The sequence below is a fragment of the Teleopsis dalmanni genome, chromosome 1 (assembly GCF_002237135.1).
Source record: "Teleopsis dalmanni isolate 2A chromosome 1, ASM223713v2, whole genome shotgun sequence".
Taxonomy (NCBI): domain Eukaryota; kingdom Metazoa; phylum Arthropoda; class Insecta; order Diptera; family Diopsidae; genus Teleopsis; species Teleopsis dalmanni.
Genome location: NC_051846.1, coordinates 32,438,694 through 32,444,378, shown reverse-complemented (window position 1 = coordinate 32,444,378; position 5,685 = coordinate 32,438,694).

The following is a 5,685-nucleotide window of genomic DNA, read 5'->3' as shown; positions in this document are numbered from 1 at the left end:
TTTTAATACCTTTAACCATTCAAATAATTAAAAAACAATGTCCATTCAAGCTTATCTGAAGAAATCGCAACTAAATCTCAATCATATTCATACATACATTTGATGACTCTTTAGAAGATGGTACGCTAACCTTTAAAACTCAAAATACACTATAAAACAGATAAATAATTTTTTGTTCTATTGTAAAAGTAATGTAATGTCATCAAGAGTTAACTAAATGTAATAGTCATCAAATAATTTTTATATTAAAACACAAAAATATTTCAGAGATTTAAATTTAACTTAATTACGAATCGTAGTGACATTGTAAGTATCAGACTTACAAGTATAACTATAAATATAATTATATAGAAACAAAGTGGGTTTATAAACTAGACAAGTCAGATATTTTAAAAGTACTGCCTAATAGTGAAAGATTGCATAAATAAATAATACAAGGGAGTTGACCTGAATCTTGTTGTCGTCAATGTACCTTTTTCCAACTTCGAAAAAATGAGAAAAAAACCTAGAACTTTCAGTCAGCAAACAAATTTTCTTAGCGTCTTGGGACCCAAGTCATTGTTAGCAACTATATGTTTGAGGTTGTGTAAGACTTTGTTTATTTGGAAGCCAACATACACAAAAAAAGTGACATCAGTTGAAAGATTTAACGAAAAATCACTCTTTCTCACTCGAAAAATCAATCAATAGATATGACTTCAGGCTAAGCAGGCAATTAATAAAAAAAGTCCTCTCTCGACAAACAAAAATCAAAAGATGGAACAATGAGCGACAGTAATGAAACAGTATTAGGAGTATTTGAGAAAATTTCTTCGGAAATTCTATGTTCTCTTAGGCGTTCCCAGCGAGTATCGAATTAGATGGAATGATGAGCTGTATGAGCTATACCGTGGCATTGTCATAGTTAAACGCATATAAATTTAAAGGCTGGAAGAGCCTACCTCGACGCGATCGAAGATCAGTTACGGCTGTAATGAGCAACTAAGTAGTTAAATAAGTTCTTTTGTAAACAAACAGTTTGAAAACAAGAAAAATATGTGCAAAAACAATACTATTATTGAGATTTGCAGTTAATAAAGATTACAGGTGCCTAATGAATAGGCTATGATGTGTTACAGGCTTTTCACAGAGCAAAACTTAATATAGCTATACTAAAATACCTTAAGTTGGCATTTAGGTATGATTTTTGATGAAAAGTCTTTATTCACTAAAAGAAATTTAGTGATTTCAATATTATGAAAAGAACATCGTACAAAAGTGTTACTAAAAGTGATATTAGTAAATACAAATCATTATGTTTCCAGAGCTACTAAAGTGGATATATGGGATGATATTATACTCAAATTGTGAAACGGGGTTAAAAGTATTGTGTACAGAAGTACAGATTTCCGATTCAATAACCTTTCTGAAAACTAAAATTAATGATTTAAACCTCCTAACTTTTCTGAATAATGAACATTAACATATCAATTAATTATACTAATCCTTCAGCATTTCTTTGAAAATTATTCATACAACTTAAATCAATTCTTTTAATATGTTAAGTTAACTACTTGAATACTTTAATCCATAGTGAAGACATTGTATCTCAGCTCAGCATATGTTAATTTCTTTCTTAATATTGCTTAAATATTTATCATAAATTTTTTTTTAATTCTTTTATTGTGAAGATTTTTTATTCTTTTAATTCATCTTGTTTTCGCAAAGTTTTGATAGAATTATGACACCTGTCGATTTTAAATTTATTTATTGATAAATTTATTACAATTTTTTGTGAATAAATGTTGGAGACACTACAAAAGCAGTCAGTTCTTTCGGTATAATGACATAATAAAATTCCATAAATTCGTACTGCTGGCATAAGCCATAATCGTAAACTAAGATGAAAAGATAAGTCAAGTCGAGAGCTCGACATTAGCAGGTTTGTGTATCACAGCATCTTGTAAGTGCTCATAAAAATTTAAATGACAAAACCCTAATAACAACTGTTTTGTATACTTTTTCATAGAAAAGGAACGCTTTTAAAATTCTATAAATGCATTTTGAGAAATAACAACAACAACAATAACATATAGTAGATTTTGAGTATGTGATTCTGTATGGCCATGTAGAGCGGTTGGTAGGTATGAAGAAAATTTCCCACGTTACTACGACTCAGCCTAAATTTAATTTATTCATAGAAATCGTAGCTTGTATCGAACATCATCGAAAATTTGGACAAATAATCGTAAAAAAAAAACAACAAATGTACTCAAGTTACATTCTACGGATGTGTAGTAAATCGACAGTAAACCGCAAAGAATATATTAGATAAATTGAAAAAGTTGCAACGACTATTGTAGAAGCGCTACAAAATATGTTTCATTATAATTTAAAAAAAAAAAAAATTAATACTTTACTAATTTAATTTAATAAAATGGGTGCCTAATATTTGGAAATAATAACAGAACACTGAAGAGTATTTTCTGATCAGATAGATCCGGAACCTGGACCTGTGGGCATATGGGAAAGGCTAAGACAACAAAAAAAATGCAAGGTACGAGTTCTAAGTCTAGCACTTGCAGTCCAAACAAATTATATATATATATATAAACTAATTATAAAATTCGAATAATTCCTAAGGCCACTGATGATGCCTAGTTTGCAATACTCGAATATATATAGCTGGTTGTATGGCCAGCAAAATTTCAATATATTAACTAAATTTTTGTTGTTGTCTTTTCATTTCTAATCGAAACCTTCGGTATTTTTCTTATTTATTAAATACTGGAGCTATTCAAATGACTTTCTGGAGCTATTCAAATGACTTATACCGACATTGTAAACAATGTGATCTAAAACACTCATGTCAAGTTTTTTTTTTGACCATGCAAAAAGCTATACTTTATCAGAAGAGGACTATCTCTTTAATTATCCTAATACTTTTATCTTGAAAATAAATCAGTTTTACCAAAAACTGATTTTTACCAATTTATAAAAAAATTTTTATAAATTATCCTGTTTACTTTCCTATGCATTTAATATTAATATTTGATCACCTTTGTAGAAGGTTTTTGAAAAAGCATTTAAAAAGCGACTATCAAATCTTATACAAAAACAAAACCTAATTCCAAATCATCAATACGGCTTTAGAACCAGCCACTCAACAATTGAACAAGTCCATCGAATTAGTAATATAACAGAAAATTGTTTGGAAAAGAAGGAAGTGTGTTCGGCAGTGTTCCTTGATATCTCGCAGGCATTTGACAAGGTGTGGCATCAAGGTCTTATTACGAATGCAAATTACGAATGCAATTGCCAGAACAATACTGCAATCTTATGGAATCTTATATAAGAAATAGATATTTTCAAGTTAAACAAGAAGACTGCTACTCAAATCCAAAAGAAATTAAAGCGGCTGTTCCACAGGGAAGCGTCCTTGGTTCTATAGTCTTTCTTTTGTTTACGAATAATATCCAAATAATAGAAAATTGTAAAATTGCGAAGTTTGCTGATGATACAGCTCTATTTTCAATTGGTTCTAATGAAATGGAATCAACTAAAACTCTCCAGCTAGCGATTAATAATGTTCATCAGTGGACGAAACAATGGCGACTCAAGCTTAACAATACAAAATCAGTATATGTTGACTTTACAAATAAAAGGGTCTCCCTCTGCAAATTAAATATAAATGGACTGGAAACACCCTATGCGAATACAGCAAAATAATCGGTAGGCATTCAGTGTTATTGATAGAAAATAAACTCCTGAACCTATATGGACTTACGGTATACAGTTATGGGGATGCACCAGTAGGAGCAATGTTATGATAATACAGTGTTTCCAAAATAAAGTACTTAGAAATATTATAAATGCGCCCTGGTACATTCGTAGTGCCGACCTATATCGTGGCCTAACAATCAAACCCGTCGAGGACGTCATAAAAACGTTTGCTGTTTTTCACGCAACGAAAATCACACAACATAAAAATGTAGAAGTTTCACAAATAGTCAACGCAACTGACTTAGCACGGAGATTAAAACGTAAAAAACCCTCTGACTTTACTAAGTAATAAAATCTTAGTGTAAATATTTATAATTTATTAAACTAAAAATGCTAACAAGACTAACAATCTTAAGTATATCTACTAACATAGTTGCATTAATAAAAAATTTGATAACCAACGACAGTCGGATTAAGACTTTCGGGCTGTTATGAGCAACTATTTCCGTTGAACTACCTGCCCATATATATGGGGTTTTGAGTTTTAAACCTTTATAAACTTGACTGATATGACTATATATCTAAATTTTGCCTTTCAGGTGAAAATCTACAACTCTAAACCCCGCTGTCTCTAGAAATAACACTTTTAATGTATCAAGAAAATCATAATAATTTTTTAAATAAATATATTTTAAAAATTATTATTTATATTAATTTTTTTTTTGTTTTTTTTAAATTTATTTTATTTTAATTTATTTTTTTAAATTTATTATCAATATTAAAACATATGCTTATTTTCTATTTACTTTAACTCTACTATAGAAGTATTTTCCCTTCTACTTTCCAAACAAATCGAGTCTCAAAGTGTAGCTCAACGTTTTGAAGAAAATACAGTGGAAAATGCACGCATATTTAGGGTCATTTAATGGTCATTTGAGGTGATTTCTTTTGCTTACTACAAAAAGTATAAAAATAGAAAACAATAAAATAAACTATTGTGTATCTGTCGGAATACTCATATATAGACAGAGAATATCTTACAACGATACTTAATTTGATGCTAAACTTTTTATTAGCGTGTTTTTTGTTCATCGTACAATTCTATTTTTTTATCTTTTGTTAGTTGTAAAAGCTGTAAAACTTGTTGAAATGGCCATAAAATTGCTCAACGTAATACTCAGAGTCTGCACTGCTCCGATGCCAACGCCTTGATAAGATTTAAGAAGCTTTTACCAGCAGTGTATCTCATTTGTTGAGCCTTTCTCTGCATGTTCTAGACTGAAGATTTTTATTGCTTTGATTGAATGCATACTGTAAACATGGGATTAAGTTATTTGTTTGAGGAGAACAGAATTTTTGGAATTTGATAACGATAATGTATTATTAATTTATTGTCAAAGAGACACGAGTTATTGTGATTTGATGGAGTAGCTTTTAGTTTGAAGCAATAAAGCAGCAACTAACCTATTTTGGAAACATTATTGACCATAAAAATATAATAATTGAAAACAGATAAGAAAGGGTTTTATACTCAATTTTATACTATAAAAAAGTTTACTATAAAAAACTATAAAAACTATAAAAATTTACATATTTTAATTTTATTATATATCAAATTGTAAATTTATAAGTTTTTAATTATTATTTGTTTATTTGTTAATACATTAAACGTAATTTGATATGAGTAATTTGTATTGCACAATAATTGTTATATATCTATTCCTAATTTCGGTTAAAATAGTATTGTGTTTTATTGAAAAAAATGATTTAATAAAAAAAATTTAATTTACTTGCAATCATTGATCAAAAATTGCATATAAATAAAAACACATTAAATATAATATAAAATTATGTCTTTTATTGTTTTTGTTCTTTTGAAAAGGTTTATGTGCAAAAAATAAAAAATAGTAAATTATTTTTACATAGTCGTCTATATAAATATCGCCGACGAAATTTGTTTGACTTTGTCCTCAGGGCGGAGCA